The sequence below is a fragment of the Papio anubis genome, chromosome 10, assembly GCF_008728515.1.
Source record: "Papio anubis isolate 15944 chromosome 10, Panubis1.0, whole genome shotgun sequence".
Taxonomy (NCBI): Eukaryota; Metazoa; Chordata; class Mammalia; order Primates; family Cercopithecidae; genus Papio; species Papio anubis.
In genome coordinates, this window is record NC_044985.1 from 72,048,439 (window position 1) to 72,067,871 (window position 19,433).

Here is a 19,433-nt window from a genome sequence, read left to right on the forward strand (position 1 = left end):
CTTTGTCTAGCCATCCATGCTCTCTGTGCTTCCCACCCATTAGTCACTTAGTAGCCATCCCCTTATCAGATCTGCTGTCTTGGTATGGCAGTGTTTGTGATCAGGTAAGCCTTATTTTACTTAATAATGGCACCAAAGCACAGAGTAGTGATGCTGGGAATTTTAATATGCCAAGAATAAGCCTTGAAGTGCCACTTTAAAAAATGAAAAGGTGAGAAAGTTCTCAACTTAATAAGGAAAGGAAAAAAAAATCATATGCTGAGATTGCTGAGATCTATGGTGAAAACTAATCTTCAATCCATGAAATTGAAATGAAGGAAAAGAAGCTCATGCTAGTTTTGCCATCTCACTTCAAACTGTAAAAATTATGGCTGCAGTGCATGGTAACTTTTATTAAAGTATGTTGTTGTAATTGTTCTTTTATATTAGTTATTGTTAATCTCTTACTGTGTCTAACTTATAAATTAAGTTTTATCATACGTATGTATAGGAGAAAACATGGTAAATGTAAGATTTGGTGTTATCCTTGGTTTCAGGCATCCACCGGGAGTCTTGAGATGTATCTCCCGCAGGTAAGGGAAGACTGCTGTATTGTGATATTTTTGTGGCCTATCAGAGTCTTTTTCCCAATGTCTTTGTTTCAGACCTTTGAATTTTTTGTATTTAATCATTGTCTTTGTAGCACTTAGCATACTACTTGATGTTAAGGAAGTACAAAATAAAGGTTTCTTGGATTAACGAATATAGTAGGCCCCCTTCATCCTCAGGAGACATGTTTCAAGATCCTCAGTGGATGCCTGAAACCACAGATAGTATGTAACTCTGTATATACCTGTACTATGTTTTCTCCTGTACATACCAATCTATGATAAAGTTTAGTTTATAAATTAGGCAAAGTAAAGGATTAACAATAATAACTAAAATAAAATAGAACAATTATGGCAATATACTGTAATAAAAGTTATATGAATGTTTCCTCTCTCGGTCTCTCAAAATATCTTAATATTTTCTGACTGTGACTGATTGAGGGTAACTGAGCCACAGAAAGCAAAACTGCAGATTAAAGGAGGCTATTGTGAGGGAATGAATGTAAGAAACACCAAGAAGAAGCAGGATATGAGTAAATTGCTGCTATGAAAGATAAAAATGAATAGTTGTAATGATGGCAATTACCATTTAGGGTAAAACGTAGAAGAAAAAGCCATGATATTTGGTCTACAGTTAGAATGAAATTTTATTTATTGCTCTGAATAGAAGGTATAGCTCTCTTTTTACTTGTATGCCTGATACAACAGAGAAAAGTAGAAAGACTCCCTTTTAAAACTCATTTTCTGTTTTTGTAAATGCAGATAACATGGACAGGTTTCATCCTGTGACAAGAAACTTCTAATATATTTGAAGAATTACAGTGCCTTTGGCTAGCAACTAACCTCTTTATGGCCTTTCACACTGTTTTGACTTTTTGTCTACTAGGTTGTTTGCTTTGTGTTAGATTTTTTCATTACAGTTGCAGCACTCACTTCTGTACATTTTCTCCATTTGAGTGTCCCAGATCCTGCAAAATGTCACTTCTCTACTCAAAACCTTCCATTGGCTTCCATTTCATATAAAGGAAGAGTAATTACTTGTGAAGTCCCACAGGGTATGGCCTCTTGATGCCTTTTTGGCCTCATTGCTCACTGTTCACACACCACCCTGAGTGCTCCTCCCCAGCTGTCCCTATGCCTCACTTTTCACCTCCTTCTGCTTTTTCCTCAGAAGTCATCTTCCTGGCAAGCCTACCCTTACCTCCATATTTAAAATCACAACACCATGGTATTTCCTATTAATCCTATTTTAATGTTCTCAGTAATATTTATCACCTAATATACTATATCATGTAATGATTCGCTATTCTTATATTTCTTACCCACAGAGTAGAATCCCCATAAAAGTAGAGATTGCTGTGCATTTATTTATATTCCTAGGAACTCAAAACCTATAACAGTGCCAGGTATAGTAGGCTTTCAGATATTTGATAAGTGAATGAAGAAAGAATAAATTCAAGATCTCATTTCCTTTAAAGAAAACACGCCTCATTGAAAATGCTTATATTAAAATATGCCTTGGGAAGAGCTGTGAGAAAGATGTAAATGTTAGATAATGACTTGGGGGAGGGCCACACCTGCACTTAACCCTTCCTCTGTTACCTGAGTGCCACTACTTAGCAAAATCAATTTTTATCTCAGAGACATTAGCAGAAAACAAGCCAAACTCTCCCCCATGATGTACATAGCCCTGTGCAATCTAGCCTCAGCCACTACTACCTCATTTCATTCCATAGGAAGGAATTACATAATTTTCCATGGCTCATTTTGTTTCCTAAGATTATACATATGTACAGATGTAGGTGAGGACTTTAATCCTAAGAACATGGTTCTTTTCAGATTGAATTGCAATCTTCTCCTGAATGAAATAGAAAACATATTTTTACAAAATATACTGGAAGTGAAGTGATAGTCAACACAATCTAGTCAACTGGGATTTTGATTGATGATTTGGGGAGTCTAAGAAGTAGTGACAACCGGAGAGAAATATATTTAGTATAATTTAATAATAACCTGATTTGCATGTTTTTGTCTGTTGGAATAATTACATAGATTTATCTCTTATATCCTTACATTGTTTTATTTTTCCAGATTACAGTGCAATCTGTCAAATGCTTATGTGTTGAAAGGGCCACTTACTGCTAGAGTATGAGAAATTCAGAGTATACATGTTTTGATTTATTTGTTGGTGCCATGATAATGGATAGCTTTCCTTGGAAAGTTGGGGAGGACATATATTTTATTTATAATGTATAATAATATACATAATCATGACTGTATAACTTAAAATATTTTTATAAATATGTGTATATTTACAATGTGTTTTAAAATATGCTATTAAGTGGATTAGTAGGGTTATTTTTTTTTATATTGTGGCATATGTATAATGGATTGAAGATGATATTAGATGGAATGAGAAAAGTTTTTCCGAGAGTAAAACTATAGTTCCATAAGTAGATTGATTTTATGATCACAGCTTTTTCTTTTCCAGTTTTTCACTGTTCATTTTTGATACCTTGGCAAGCTAATCTTTAGTGTCAGACAAAATTTCACTTGGCTATTTATTGTAAATTGCCTTAATTGATGAGTGAAAAAACTTTTGATACCTGCCTAGTCTTAGTTAGATGAAATAACTGATTTTCTTCTAATTCATTTTTGCTCCATTAAATGATATATTAATAAATGAGGAAAATCAATCATCATCTAGAAAGTACAGTTATTCTTGCTCAGAATTAAATAAAGCAGATTGGAGAAAATTCAAAGTTTTTTTTGACTGTTGACAGACTATCGCTATATATGTTATTTTAATGAATCAGTCTCATAAAAGTTGTAAAACATTTATGGTATCCATTTCAGAGGGTATATACATTTTTTATAACTAGTAGGAGAATTTCTAAGTCCTTTTAACATTCCCAAATATGCTGTTGTTATCAGTTGATTAATTTTCAGACAGATAACAAAAATGTCAGTAAAATTCCCAGTAGTAACAATGGTGTGCTGATGATATTGAATTGTTCTTTTCTTTCAATAAACTTCATATATGGAAATGTAGCTCAATATGAGGCAGAAGGTGGCACTCAACAATGGAGACAGGGCTAGGACACCGGATCAAATTGAGGACAAGGTAAAGCAAGGAAGGGGCAGAGGCAGCTTTCCATAAGACATGCCCACCAGTGCACCATATTAGTTTATCATTGGCATGGTGAGTTACTATAAGTTACTCCCAAGTTACTGCCACTTTCCCTGGGAATGATCCAACAACCCAGGAGTTATTACCCTTTTCCTAGAAATTTCTGCATAGTCTGCCCCTTAATTTGCATGTAATTAAAAGCGGGTATAAATGTGATTGCAGAACTGCCTTTTAGCTGCTGTTCTAGGAGCACTGCCTATGGGGTAGCTCTGTTCTGCAAGGAGCAGTACTTCTGCTTCTGCTGTACACTGCCACTTCAATAGAGGCTCCTACCATTGTCATGCCTTTGATTTCTTTCCTGGACAAAGTCAAGAACTGTCCCAAGCTAAGCCCCAGTTTGGGGGCTTGCCTGGCCTGCATCAAATACATTATTTAATTTATGGGTGATATTTGTTTTCTAAAGATTTTTAAATCTATGGAATAAACTCTGTAGAATTTCTTTAGCTAGCAAATTCCTTTATTGGGAGCATGATTAAAGCTGTTATTGTAACTGTTGAACAATTTGTATATTATACAAAGCAAGATATTTGCATTAAATGTTAACAAGCTATAGCAGAATTTTTGCATCTTGCTTTTGGGAAAGCTTAGTCTTTGTAAAAATAAAAGTTTTTACACATAAATGCATTCTCATTATAAAAGATTAAAAAACAAGACAGAGCAAAATATGAATGTTTACTCTCATGCCCCCCTTACACCCATGTCCCTCAGAGGTAAAAACTTAACAGTTTAGTATGCATTATTGTAGTACAAAATTTTGACCATTTTCAGACATGTACATCTTGATATTAATACATTGAAAGATGGAATCATAGTGTATATTCTTTTAACTTGGGTTGGAGGAGGTCAACATACTTTGGAAATAAAGAGATTTGCTTTTATAACTGAAGGTCACCCTTTATTATTTGGACAAATCTACCCTACTAGCTACCACTGCTGGCACCTCATAGGAATGGGAAACATGACTATGAGGATATAAAATAATTGTATTAAGTCAGGTCATTCATCAACAAGTCAGAAATGTAGCTTAAATAGCAACCCTTTTTCTTTTATGGTTGTTTGCCAAGTTTGCCCACAGTTCTTGTGTATGTGTGTCATCATTACTACAGCATGACCCCATATTGCATTTCTCATATTAGCCACAAATACTTACTAGAAAACTTTAGATGTTTATTTCATGGATTCAGAGCTCTTTTTTTTTTTTTTTTTTTTTTGTCATATTCTTTCTTTCATTTGATCTTTTTTGCCCTTTTTACTTTCTTCTATCATTGAGCTTAACATTTTGGAGTATGTTTGATGCTGATAAGATTAGTACAGTGTTTCCCAGTCTTGGCAATCTTGACATTTTGGGAAAGATAACTCTTTGTTGTCAAGGGAGCGGCCCTGTGCATTATAGCATGTTAAGCAACATCCCTGGCCTCTACCCACTAGACACCAGTGCAGTGCCCCTAGTAGTGATAATGAAAAATGTCTCCAGATGTTGTCAAATGTCCCTGGGAGGCAAAAGCACTCTTAGTTGGTGCCAAATGTCCCCTGGGAGGAAGACCATCCCCAGCTGATGCCAAATGTCCCCTAGGGAGTAACAGCATGGTGGTAGAGAACCATAGTTTATTAGCATCTCTAAACTCATGTAATATTTTTTGAACATATTTTTTAAGGAAAGGTAGCTATCCCTGGACCAATTCATAACATGTTTTGAAGTATAATTAAAAGTATCATAAATACAACAGTATTGAAACTTCACTCCTTATATGTATAATTGACTTTAACGTCCTTGGCAGTAGATATGTATTTGCTGCATCGTTACATGGAAAGAATATTCACTGATGAAAAAGTCCTCTCCAACTTGAAAGAAATGTTTTCACCTGTCTCTGTGAGTATCAGTAACCTGATACCAGACCTTCTTTCCTATGTCTTGACAAAAGTTTATACCGCACTTTGACTCTTGGTATTTTACAAAAATGTATGCATTTGGGCCTCGGCAATGCAATGCAACATATAAACATATTTTCTGAGAAGCATGTTTTGTTAAAAAAACAAACAGTCTTTCAAAGTAGATGCTGCATCATAAAGTCTAAATATGTATGGATTTTCTACACATAATCCCTCAACATTCATCTTCTAATATGTGAATATGGGCAATCTTCAATTTAAATGGAAATAACATAAACTAAAATGTTAATGTTTTACCTAAAATTTGCAAAACTCAGTAATGTTTTAATAACACAAACCTTATGTATTGTACTATCTAGGATATGTTTTCAGACATGTTAATCTTTGAAATTAAAAATTTTTGTACTTTCCCCCTCCAGAAAAAAAACCACCTACAGAAAGAAAAGAAACCAACTGTCCTTCAGCGTGAAATTTAGGCTACTTCAAAAAAACAGTTTCCTGTATTTCTAGGCTTAATGGTCTTATTTTTGCCCTTAGTATATATTCATGTTTAATGAATTTCCTGTTGACTTTAAAAGGAGTTTCTACTATAGGCTATTTTAAAAGAATTGCCTATTTCAAGCTTTTCCTGGCATGTGGTTAAATCACTTCCTTTACAGAAACAATATTCAACCTTTTTTGAAATTAAAATTTGAATGTGAAATTCAAGCATTGTATTGATTTTAATGGATCAATTTATTTTTCCGTCTTCAACATACCAACCTTTAAATCTGTAATTTCTGATTCTGATTCTGCTTTTATAATTTCTGTTTTTAACTATATAAACCAATGTCAAAAGATTTGAAAATGGCAAATCCAATAGACAGATGAAATATTTTCTTTGTAAATTAATATAAACCAAATTCTAGATATTGTTTTATTTGATGCTAACACTGAGTCTAATACAATAGACTTGATTTTTCCATAAACTGGGATCAAGTAAAAACTACTAAAAGATAACATTCTGATGACAGTATCTGTGACAACAAGTTAAGTGTGCTAACATGCTAAAAATGTTTTTCACATATAAAATTTTGTTGTATTACTGGCACTGACTATCACTTGTATAGATATATTTTTATTGAAATAAACTTTTAGAAAACTTAAATATATTTAAAAGGGAAATATAGTATTCTATATATTTTTTTCAGTACACATTAAATAGTAAAGTAAAAAGGATCACAGAGTTGAAAGATTACTCGGGTAGCTGGGCATGGTGGCTCACATTTGTAATCCCAGCACTTTGGGAGGCAGAGGCGGGCAGATCACCTAAGGTCAGGAGTTCAAGACCAACCTGACCAACATGGTGAAACACCACCTCTACTAAAAATACAAAATTAACCAGGTGTGGTGGCACATGCCCATAATCCCAGCTACTCGGGAGGCTGAGGCATGAGAATCGCTTGAACCCAGGAGGCAGAGGTTGCAGTGAACCAAGACTGAGCAAGATTGTGCCATTGCCTTCCAGTCTGGACAACAAGAGCGAAACTCTGTCTCAAATAAATAAATAAATAAATAAATAAATAAATAAATTTTAAAAAGTTACCCAGGAATCACTTAAAATTATCTAAAGTATCACCACTGAGTTGATGGAAAACAATTTGTGCATTACAAAACTTGCCCTTTAATTTGCAGGGGTGCCAGGTTTTAAGCAGGAACCATCAAGAACATGATCAAAAATTCTTCTGCTTCATTATTTTTAAATTGTATACACAATGTTCTCTATATAGTGTATTAATCATTATAAAGTATAATTCAGTATGCTGATTTATATTTTAGAGCTTTTTTTTTAGGGGTAGAGAAAGAGGTTGGCATTGACTGCTAGGTGAGGTTGTAAATGAAGTAACAATGTGACCTCCTTAGTTTGTCCTACTCTTTGTAATACCTTAGAGAAAAGGAGAAAATTGAAGCTAATTTCAGCTTAATTCTAAATCTCCTCTGAATGACATTAAAAATAGTTTATAACATGTGGCTGGATAGAATAATATTAATGGTGGTTTTTTATCATCCAAATTTGTAGCTCTTCTTTTACCAGGTATTTCTGTCGCTATTTCTCCATTTCTTACAACACTGCAATTCTTCTCTACCTTTGTTATTTCAGTTGTTTTATAAAGGTTTATTTTGGCAATGTATATTGACTAAAGTTTCTTATGCCACTCTCACTTAGCTCTTTGTGGTAAAGGTCACATTTATTTGAAGTTGTAGAGTTTATGGCTGAGAAGTACATCAGAGCCAGCCAGTGTCCATTCCCGCTACTTCCCTGACCCTGACTTTGGCCTTCAATACCTCTTACCTGTGACTTGAAATTCTTTCCTCCCAGTCTTAGGTATTTTCTCACTCTTGTTCATGGCAGTTCTGATCATGTTTTATTCTGGTCAAAAGCCTTCAAAGTTCTGCCTTTTGTCAAGACCTCTTTATCTTTACTCTCTATTTGCTCTACCATCTGCACTATCCTTATGCTCTCATTACTCCCCCTACTTGATACAAGCTGGACAATCATTGTATCCTTAGGAGATTTTACCTTTGCGTTTGCTGTCCTTTCTTCTCTTCGTTGAGTTTTCCTAAAAACCAGTATAAATTCATTTGTCTGTAAATATCGACACTTTTCCAGATCCAGCTCACATTTTGCCTCTCACCTCAAGCTGCTTGGGTTCCCTTTTAATCCTTTGCAGACAGAGTGAATATCTCCTCTTTTCCCTGAATTGCCATTGTACTTCCTACAATTTTATTTTATTTTATTATATTTTACTATGTTATAGCTAGATTGCAATCTCAGCACAGAAGAAAGGCATGGGTTTTAGAGTCAGGTATATCTAGTTTTTGATCTGTTCCCTTTGTAACTGCCCTGAACATAGGCTGTGCTGTGGTACATGTTCTTTTATATTCTAGGGACTCCACTCCTTGCATGCACAGTTGTAGTTGGCAGTAAATGTTTAAAAGATGAATAACCACTTATTCATGAAGGACTGTTATTTTAATATTTATTTAAACAATATCCTGAAGAATCCTCAATGTTTTTGCCACCCACAAAGAAATCACTTCCTTCTCCAAAAAGTATGCAGTTTTGTGTGTGGAAATTGAATGAAAATGTGCCATTGAGGAGATCTCTGAAGATGTGTGTATGCGTGTGTGTGTGTGTGTCTGTGTGTGTATATGTGTGTTCAAAATTAGGGAAAGGGAAGTTTGCTTTTACTATCGCTATTTTCCTATTTTTTTTTTTCAGTTTTGTATGTACTCATTAAATGTAATCATTTAGAACTATTATAGCTGTGGTCACTTATGAATCCTAATGCTAATTTCAAATTTTTAAGTGAGGGGGGAATTGCTGGCATATCCTCTCAATTTTGCTCTCCTCTATGATTTACCTTCTGGGCAGCAAGATACTAGACAAGAAAAATGTCACAAGTTTGCAAATAGGCTATGGGAAAAGTTTTATTAATTTAAATAATTGTGTCATATAGTTAGGCTCCTTAACATACTAATTTGCTTTTATGCCTTTCCTATATTATCAGTACCATGTGCTTAGCATAGCAAAATTTAGTGCTAGATATATTTGTCTTAAACTTAGTCCGAGGGCCTAATGAGAGAAATAATAAAATAAGGATTTAAATATAAGACATCCTAATGTCTAAAGAAGGCCCTCAGTCAGAACCCTCATGCTGCTCATGCACAGAGATGTCTGTGATTACTCTCACCACTTTTCTTGTGTTTACTTAGGACTAATGAGTAAATGACTGAATGTCAGCACTATTAATTAAATTTGTTGTAGAGTCTCTGATGCCCCTGAATCATTTTCCAAGGAACATGCTGAAACTAAGCCTCCAAAAATAATTGCTTAGTGAACATATAAAATGCCCATAAACTTTTCAATGCTCTATCTTCAAGAAGAATAATATTCAGAAGAGTCTTCTTTTGAATGACAAACGAAGATTTTTCCTTCCCTTGTTAGTTGCCTGTATATTTTAAGTTGAACTTTTAAGAAATTGAATATAGTGACTTAAGAACCTTTAAGCTTTTACTTCAGCTTAATTGTTTAAACAATTTAAATATAATTAAATTGATATTTAAATTGATATTTAACAAATATTAAACAAGTTAAATCAAATATTAAATAAATTAAATATCAATTTTATTATAATACCCTCCCTTATTAGATGCATGTATTATTTCAATGGCTGAAATATCAATTTTATTTAGAAGTGTAGTCTCATTAGGTTTCAAATTTGAGGAAAGACATGAGTTTTCAGATTGACATTACACTCTCAGTAAAATAAACATAAATCCAAATATAGACACATCATGATAAAACTACAGAACATAGGGAATTAGGAGATGATCTGAAAGGACAGAAAGACATTATCTACAAAGGAAGAAGTATCAAAACACAGAAGTCAGAAGACATTGGTTTATAATGTATTCAAGCACTATTAGAAAACAACTGTCAACCTGGAATTGTATACATGAGGAGTCTCATTATAGAATGAGTGCAAAATAAAGATATTTTCAGACACACACACACACGCAGACAAGAAATATAGACTTATTTCTAATTTACTGAAATCAATCACAAGTATATTGGTGCTAAATGAAGCTATTGCATACTGAAACTTTTATTGCTATATAGTTTCCAAAACTCAGTGAAGATATTTGAATATTTGTAAAGGAGATTACACCAAATCATGTTGATAGTCTAATTTGTGAGAATCTGGGCCATCCAAGTTTGCCAGAAATGTATGAGGTCATAACAGTACTTAGAGAATGCAATGCAATTTTTGATTATATTTCAGACTAGTGGCTTTGAATATACCAGAGTTATTAAAAGGAGGACAAATAAAATTTTGCTGTTGTTACTTCATGCCTTATTCAATCGTGTGTTAAGTCTAGCCAACAAGAATTATTTAAAGTTTGATTTGTTGTTTCTGTCAGTAAAAAGATACAGTATTTGTGATTTAAGCAAAAAAGATTTTTTTTTCTGATTTAGGTGATGATAATAACACAAAACATTCTGGTGAATTTACTTTTTCATTTTTAGTAACTATTATCCTAGCTATAATTTTTTATGTTTAATTTATAGGACCACTATGGAAATTCGTAGACTGGTAGAGCCAGTATATTCTAAAGCTTCTCTTGGCTTTTTATCCTATCTCTCTTTGAAGTATTTTGACTAATAGGGCAGGGAATAAAGGGAGAATGGCAGTAACTCTCATGGGGAAAGTACTGACCAGGATAGAATCACTAGTCAACCTTGTCACTTGGCACATCGACACCAGTTTTATGTAAAGTGAATTTTAGTCTGAAAATTATGTAATGAGCATAAATGTTTATCAGCACTTACTCTTCATAGATCCTTGATCTCTGAGTGTCTGGACCAATGCTTTTGTTGCCACTCATTTAGTTATTATTCTTGTACGCATTGTTCCAAGTAATAGAACTATGTAGCAGTCATATATGTTCCATATCCTCAAAATATAGTTCCAGAAGAATTGTGTTTATTACTTTCTTTGCAGTATTCTACTATATCATAGTGGGTTTTTAATACTTGCTGACTGCTTTAAATGATGATTAACCCTACTCAGCTACTCTGCTTCATTTTTGTTAGCTTATTCTTTAAATCTGTTGGATCAGAACCTAGCTCACCTGGTGGGATACTTGAGGTTTTCTATATTTTACATTATGCATATTAAGTCTAAATCTAATATTTCATTATACATACCATCTGTGTAAGCCTTAAGAGTTTAATGATACATTAATAACATATATTTTATTATTTTATACATTCACTAGTGAATATTTGAGACTTTACTATCTTTAATTTTTAGCAAAATCCTGTAAAAATAAGTGAAATGTTTCACAGATTTACAGATTTAAAAATGAGGCTAAGAGGATGAAAATAGTTTGCCTTTTAGATAATAATACCTTCCTTATTGGGTTAATGTAAGGATTAAGATATATATTTGAAGCAGCTCACACAAAGCCTGGCACCGAGTAGCTTGCAACAAATGAAAATTGTTGTTGCTGTTGGGACTCTTATCAATGCCAATGTCTGAGCTAGTGGTATAGCTGTGGTTCTGTCTGGTCTGAATCTAAAGTCTATGTTGATTATATTTGATACTTTTTGAATTTAAATTCAGTGAACACTTGATATAGTTTTATTTATTCTTCTTATGTAGCAGTGTTCTCAATTATTTCAAAGAAGCCGTGTTAATGACCTTCTGGAATATGTTTCCATTATTTGGTTTAGCTTCCAAAGCAGTCCAGTAATGATTAGGGCTGACGACATGTTTCATACTGATGACATTCTTCCTAGAAGCTCTGCAACAGATGGTGGCCTTTGTGTAGAGTCAGCACAGTTCTCCTGGACTGTGCTCCTGACTCAGCAGAATTCAGTAGACAAACAGTCTGTACAAGGCATTGGTCTGTGGTGGAGAGACTTATCTGGAAAGCTAGCAGGGAAAAAGATGCTAACTAAAATGTGTCGAGGGCTCTAGCTGAACTCTATTCTCTGTGTGGTATTTTGTGTTAGATTTAAAAATCATATGGGCAGAAAGCTCTTTCACTGTAGGGCCAGTTAGCAAATAGCCTGGTGTCAGATTCTAGATGAAGCACAAGTTTACATTTTGCATTGAGAACATTTTTATCTGAGGCCTCTGTATAGAACATGCAATTGATGAATGGCCTAGGGAATAAGATAAGGCGATGAGATTCCCATACCAACATAGGGCTCTTCGTTTCACAAGTTTTCATCATTTTGGACAGGATTATTTGAATCTGGCAATAGATGGATAAGGCTCTGCTCTGCTTGTGCCTGTAAATTGGGAATTATTTCTTTGTGACATATGGGAACATTTCTTTGGGGGAAAAGAGAAGTATGTTTACTTTTCTGATGCTCCTTACAAGTTTCCATGGGACTGGTCAGATGACAAAACTGTCAGTGACAGGATTGAGACTGTAGAGGCTATTTACTATGAAGTTAATGGACCACAGGCTTCAGGGCTCCTTATTTTCTGAGGCTGTGTCCAAGACCCTGAACCTTATTCACATGACCATATGTAACATTTGCAATTAAGATGATTTAAACATAATCAGGTTAAAATGTGCACTTCTACTCCTATTTGTCATATTTCTTTTAGTGCAAAATGGTGTTAGAGTGGGCATGGACAATTTTGAATTCTGGCTAATGGGATGCTGAGTTAAAGATACATTTGTTTTGCACTTAGTGGAATATTTTGGTGTGAGCCATATGAAACTGTTATTTTTTGAGGTTGAAAATGATGGAGCATTGACAAATTCATGTGGCCAACCTAATATTTATGTGGCTCTAAATTAGTTCAGTGTATAATGAAGTTATTTCTGCTGTTCTGGTAAAGAAATGTCTCCCAGGAATCTTCCTACTTCTCCCACTGCTTCCAAATGATTCTACATGCCCAGAGTGATGAGTAAAAGTACATACCAAGAGGTCATTTTGTAATATGTAATATGTATGTGTCTGAGAGCATCTGGCACCAAAAGCATTTGGAGAGAGAGGAAACACCACCATCACCACCACTTTGATCCAGAATTGGAGAGCAATCACAACAACATATCTGATTACCTTTCACAGGACAGGGAGTGTAGTAGGATGAAAATACATTGTAAGACTCCTATGAGGTTATATTTCTAGGGTTTAGAGCACATTTCAGAAACCTTATAGCAACTTAATCTTTCTATTTCCCATTTCTCTCTATCTTCTCTCAACCTCGTTTATTCCTATCTCCCCTTTCAGGAAAATGAAGACAGACAGGGATCATCAATAAATGAGATTTGTCTCTTAATGAAACTAGGAATGGGTGGCGAAGACCTTTTCTAGAGATATCTTCTAGTGTTTTTCTACTTCTGTTTCTCTTAATGCCATAATATCTTGGTTGCTATTTTGCCTCGCCAACTGAGGTGGCCTAGGAGGTGCTACTAGAATCAGCAAAAACATATTGCTTGCTAATTCATTGTCCCCCAACATAAATTCCTCAGTTTTCACAAGTAAAACAGATGTTTGCTCTTCTGCCCTGTGGTTTTATCTTTTCCTTTAATTGCATCAGCTTTGGGGAGTCTGAGAAGCTGTAACAGAAGAAGTAATGTTTTTCTGATGACTGCATACAATGAGTTCCTAAATGTCACAAATAATTTACAAAATCAAGGAATTGCAGGTTCTCCTAATGTCTGTTTCTTTCTGTCTTTTTTTTTTTTTTTTTTTTTTGGAGACGGAGTCTCGCTCTGTCACCCAGGCTGGAGTGCAATGGCACGATCTTTGCTCACTGCAGGCTCCGCCGCCTCCCGGGTTCACGCCATTCTGCTGCCTTAGCCCCCTGAGTAGCTGGGACTACAGGCACCCGCCACCATGCCTGGCTGAATTTTTTTTTTTTTTTTTGTATTTTTAGTAGAGACGGGGTTTCACCGTGTTAGCTAGGATGATCTCGATCTCCTGACCTCGTGATGGGCCTGCCTCAGCCTCCCAAAGTGCTGGGATTACAGGCGTGAGCTACTGCGCCCGGCTAATGTCCCCTAAAGAGCGTTTCTTTAATAAACTATTGCTAGGGGGATGAAGTGTCCTATGATAGGCCTTACTTGATTTATTCATGATGAATATGGCCATACAGGATGAATATTTAAACACTTAATACTATCTTGCCTTTTGGAATATAACATATAAACATAACTTCTTTTCCACTTTTTAAAAATCAGAAGCATCTATGATACGGATCAAACATCATGAATCAACTCATAAATCACTTGCAATACAAAAGGGTCTCGGGACCTGCAGTGCATTTATTCTCACTGTATTTTATTCTCTCAGCTTCTTTTTCACAGGTAGTCTCAGGCTGTCTGCTTCCCTCCTTCAATCATCAGTATTTTTCTCAAGGCAACCCTCTCTGTTGGACTCTTTTTTTTAGTTTCTATTAGCTTATCTTCTTCTTCTTCCTTCAGGCTGGAGGAGGCAATAGCACTATTATTACCATGCCAATGGTTCTGTATTTTACCTTCTGGTTTTATTACATCCCTCTTGTACCCTTGTAAACAGTTCTTTATTCAACTGTACTGTTTGTCTGAATTTAATAAAGCACCCATTTCTTGGGATCCTGACTGATTCAGATGCTACTCTAGGAAAGGTAGTCTAGGAATAGGTTTGACATTATCAGTGACATGTGAAGGAGGTGAAGAAAAAAGCCATGGAGATGTGAGGGGAAAAGAACCATCTGTGCAGAAAAACAGTGGCTTTATTTTTGGAATGTTGGATTGACAATGAGGTGGACTGTGTGACTGAAATGAATTAAATGGAAGAGAAGTAGGAAATTAAGTCAGAGAGGTAGTAGAATGAGATGGGAAGATCACAGAGTGCCTTTATAGAGCATGTACTCAGAATAAGATTAGAAATTAGTGGAGGTGATGATAAGCTTATAATGTGTCACTTTTGCAACTATTTGGAGAATAATCTCTATGGGGACAAAGATGGAAGCAGGGAGGCCAGTTAGGAGTCTGTTGAGAAAGGCGATGGTGATTGTAGCAGCAAAGATAGTGAGAAGCATTGGGGTTCGTGATGTATTTTGGCAAGACGGGGACAGGATTTGCTGATGGATGTAGAATATTAAGAGGGGAATCTAGAATTATGCCAAGTTTAGCAGCTGGGTGGATGGATCTGTCTTTTCTGATAGGAGAGTAGTCATTGGAGGAAGAGTTTAGGGAGAAAGATCAGAAATTTGATTTTGTACCTGTTAAGTTTGAGATGTGCCAAAGTAGATGTATTTAGGCAGTTCATGGGAAATGTGTAAGCTAGAAATACAAATTGAGGAGTCATCAACATATAGATGGTATTTAAAGTTATGAAACTTACTGAAATTACCTAGGCTGTTGATTCTCAAAGTATTTAGTTGGATATTTGTAAATATAATTTTCACTGTAAATATATGGTGGTTGGGTCATTCCAGTCAGCATTTAAAAACATTCTTAAGGTTAGGTATGTATTTTATAAAAATAAACTTATCTATTTTATAATTAGCAAGCATACTACCTAAGTACCTATAAATAGGTATAACCATAAAATACTGACATGCCTACGTCAACTCAGGTAGACATATAAAGTATATATAACACAAGAACTATGTTTGAAAATATTATTTGTCTTTTTGGTGGGCACTTTTAAATGTCAGAAAGTGAGAGTAATCACTGATTTTCCTGCCAAACAGAATTAAATTACAACTCTGAGAGGAGAACATGAGGAGTGTTATTGCAGCTATCCTTGAAATGTCAGTCTGCTTTTAAAATGTGATTATTTTAAGCCCTTTGTTTACACTATGGCATCTTTATATGTAAAAAATTTTAAACACTTGGGCATTCTGTGATTTATGTCTAACTTTTAGTATTTTGAATAAAAGGCAATTTGCAATAGTAAAGAAATCTTTATTACCAAAAACAGTAGACTAGGAGTCAGAAGTGTGGATTTCTAGAATATTTTGTCACCAACAAGCCATGTGAATTTATAATACTGAAATTCTCTGGGCTTCGTGTTCTTTGTTTGAAAATGAAAAGGTTCAATTGGATTACTGGTGTTTCCACAGTTCCATAGATGTCTCTCTCTCAGCCTTCAGGATGGCCACAATGGGTCCAGGTGCGCCAAAGATGCCTGGGTCCTTCACTCTGTTTCAACCAGAGCCTTTAGCTTTTACTTGTTCTTAGTGCTACCAAGAATATGTTTTGAACCACAAGATCACCAATTAATGGTCTTAATCTTGTGTAGGAAAAAAAGTTTCAATTAATTATGTACCAAGTTTTTGTTAGATTTGAGAGCTGCTTTATGACTAAAGCACTCCCTACAAAACATATCCCTCTAGTTTCACAACTGTCTTCCCAGGTAACTATTCTTTTTGTTTTCTTTTTCTTTTTTCTCTGAAGTATAATTTAGCCTTCACATTCTTTAATTATAGAGTCTTAGGATCTTACAGTTGAGACAAGCCTTAGAAATAATCTGTTTCAACCTCTTTCCTGATACAGAATGAACACCGCATCCCTGACACTAGTTATTCAAAATCTATTTGCAGAGTGCCAGGGGCTCATCAACTGGGATGGTAACCCATTCCATTTTGTAATAGCTTTTATGTTTTCTTTTGTGCAGCCAAAATAAATATCTTTCAAACCCCTACTTTTTGGCCATTTTACTGTAGTGATTTGAAAACACTATCTGTGGTTAGTGGCTCTAAGTTTACTATACATAAGAATCACTTAGAGCATTATGTTGAATATTCCAGAACTCCATATCCAAAGATTATTTCAATAGATCAGGGATGGAGTTCAGCAAATTTACATTTTTAGCAAACATTTGATTTGATTATAAATTTAGATTGTTATTATAACTCAACACATAATTTTGATTGGAAAATTCTGTTATAGAATAGTTTGTATAATATGATTCAATTTTGGTATGTAATGACATTTATGTATTTAAAAAATCCATTTAGGAGGATATCCCCAAAATGTTATCAATGCTTGATTATTTCTGATTGTTGGGAAAATGGACAAATTATACTTTTACTTATTTTTATGTTCCTAATGTAACAATAATGATTTTTACAATTATTACAATGATAACTTTTATCATTAAAATATTTAATGGGCAACTTATATTTTTACTTATCTTCATATCTTGTTTCTATAATGAATATGTATTTGTTATCAAAATGAAAATTTAATGAGTAATTTATCTCCCCACTACTTATCATAAAGATGATATTGTAGAAGGTAGAGATTTGCAAGGAAGACAGAGATGTAGCTCATATGGCAACATTCCTATCAATACTGAGTGTTTGCAGGGTACATTAGAGTAAGGGTCCTTGGGTACAAAATTCTGACTCTTCCAATATTCTCTAAGGGAGGCTGATGATAGCATTAATCGTCATCTCGTTATTCAGTACAAGGCCATTCCATCGGTCATTTATTTATTCTTCTCTTTTTTTTTTTGAGACAGTTTTGCTCTGCCATCCAGGCTGGAGTGCAGCGGCACAATCTCGGCTCACTGCAACCTCCACCTCCCAGGTTCAAGCCATTATCCTGCCTCAACCTCCTGAGTAGCTGGGACTATAGGCACGTGCCACCACACCTGGCTAATTTTTGTATTTTTAGCAGAGACAAGGTTTCACCATGTTGACCAGGCTGGTCCTGAACTCCTGACCTTAAGTGATGCCCGCCTCGGCCTCCCAAAGTGCTGGGTTTACAGGCGTGAGCCATCATGCCAAATCTCATTTATTCTTTTAACACTTATGTTCCAGGATCTGTTCCAATCATGAGAGCCAGAAAGCAAACTCTGTATACCTAATTCTTACTATAGCAGAGGAAGCAAAGGTGGCATAAATAACAGATGTGCTGTCTATGCCTGGGAAGCTCTGGGGTGGTTTCACTGAAGAGTGGCTGAATGAGGGGAATCTTGAAAGTGAGGATCAGTCTTACCCAAGCAGATGGGGGACTTTTTCTTTGAGAGTCCCTATGCAAAGCTACAGAAATGTGACCTAGTGTGTTATAAATTCAGAACTGTGAATAATTTGATACGCTTAGAGCACCGCATGTCCATAGAGAATTTCATGAGGTAACCTTGGGCGGATAAGCAGGAGCCCAATTTTACGGTAACTTCATACCATTTAAAAAAGCTTGGATAGGTAACTTGGTCAGCTTTTGTATTGTGGCAGCAGTATGGCAGGTATAGACTGGGTGCGGTGGCTCATGCCTAAAATCCCAGCACCTTGGGAGGACATGGCTGGAGGATTGCCTGAGCCCAGGAGTTCCAGACCAGCCTAGGCAATATAGTGAGACCTCATTTCTACAAAAAATAAAAACATTAGCGGGACATGGTGGTGTGTGCCTGCAGCCCCAGCTACTAGGGAGTCTGAGATGGGAGCATTGCTTAAACCCAGGAAACTGAGGCTTACAGTGAGCCAAGATCGTGCCACTGCACTCCAATATGGGTGACAGGGAGAGATCTTGTCTGAAAAAAAAAAAAAAAAAAGTGGAAGGAAGGGGATGGCTAGAGATAGAAAGACAGATTAGAAGACTATTCTAATACTAAGAAGCGTTTAGAGGCAAGCGTTATTAAGGGGGTCAAAAATATTATTCCAGATATTCAAGCAGGTGACAATATTTTGGACAGATATCTCTTACTAAGTAAGAGGCAATTGGTTTAGGCAAGCCAGGATTAATTCTCTTTGTGTGTTTTGTTTCTAACTCAAAGTAGGTAGTAATTATGTATGGCATCTCTTAATCTGTAAACTCTATCTTCTCTTTTCTAATCACCCCAAGAAACTATTAATCTTAGCTTAAGGAAAATAAAGGATAACTTGAACTTCCAGTGTCTGTTAAAAGTAGAGTTCGTGTTGTACTCCTTAGGGTTGAAGAAGGAGTTGTATGTTAAGAAAAGCCAGTTTAGAAGACATGTAATTTTACAATTACTAGTGTTCTCTTACTTGAATTTTAATGACAATACTACCACTCTGAATTTTGTTAGGTGCTTTGCCCTCAAGCCTATGAACAGCAGTTTGAAACCATATGATTCTCTGAGATCTCTCCTTAAGACCAGCTGCAGTTCGGATGTGATCACTCATTGTTCTATAATAAGCAGCTTAGACCCAACTAGCCACCCTTTGGACTGAGACCATACAAAGCTGTTTCTGTCCCACATAGGCAGGGACTCCCTGCACTCCAGGCTCAGCTGCAGG

The 19,433-nt window shown here is 35.4% G+C and overlaps 1 protein-coding gene across 11 annotated transcripts in view; it reads left to right on the plus strand.

Annotated features, from left to right (window-relative positions):
* The window catches only part of GULP1 (GULP PTB domain containing engulfment adaptor 1), a 308,512-nt gene that overhangs the window by 26,515 nt on the left and 262,564 nt on the right, over positions 1-19,433 (plus strand). The window lies entirely within an intron of this gene.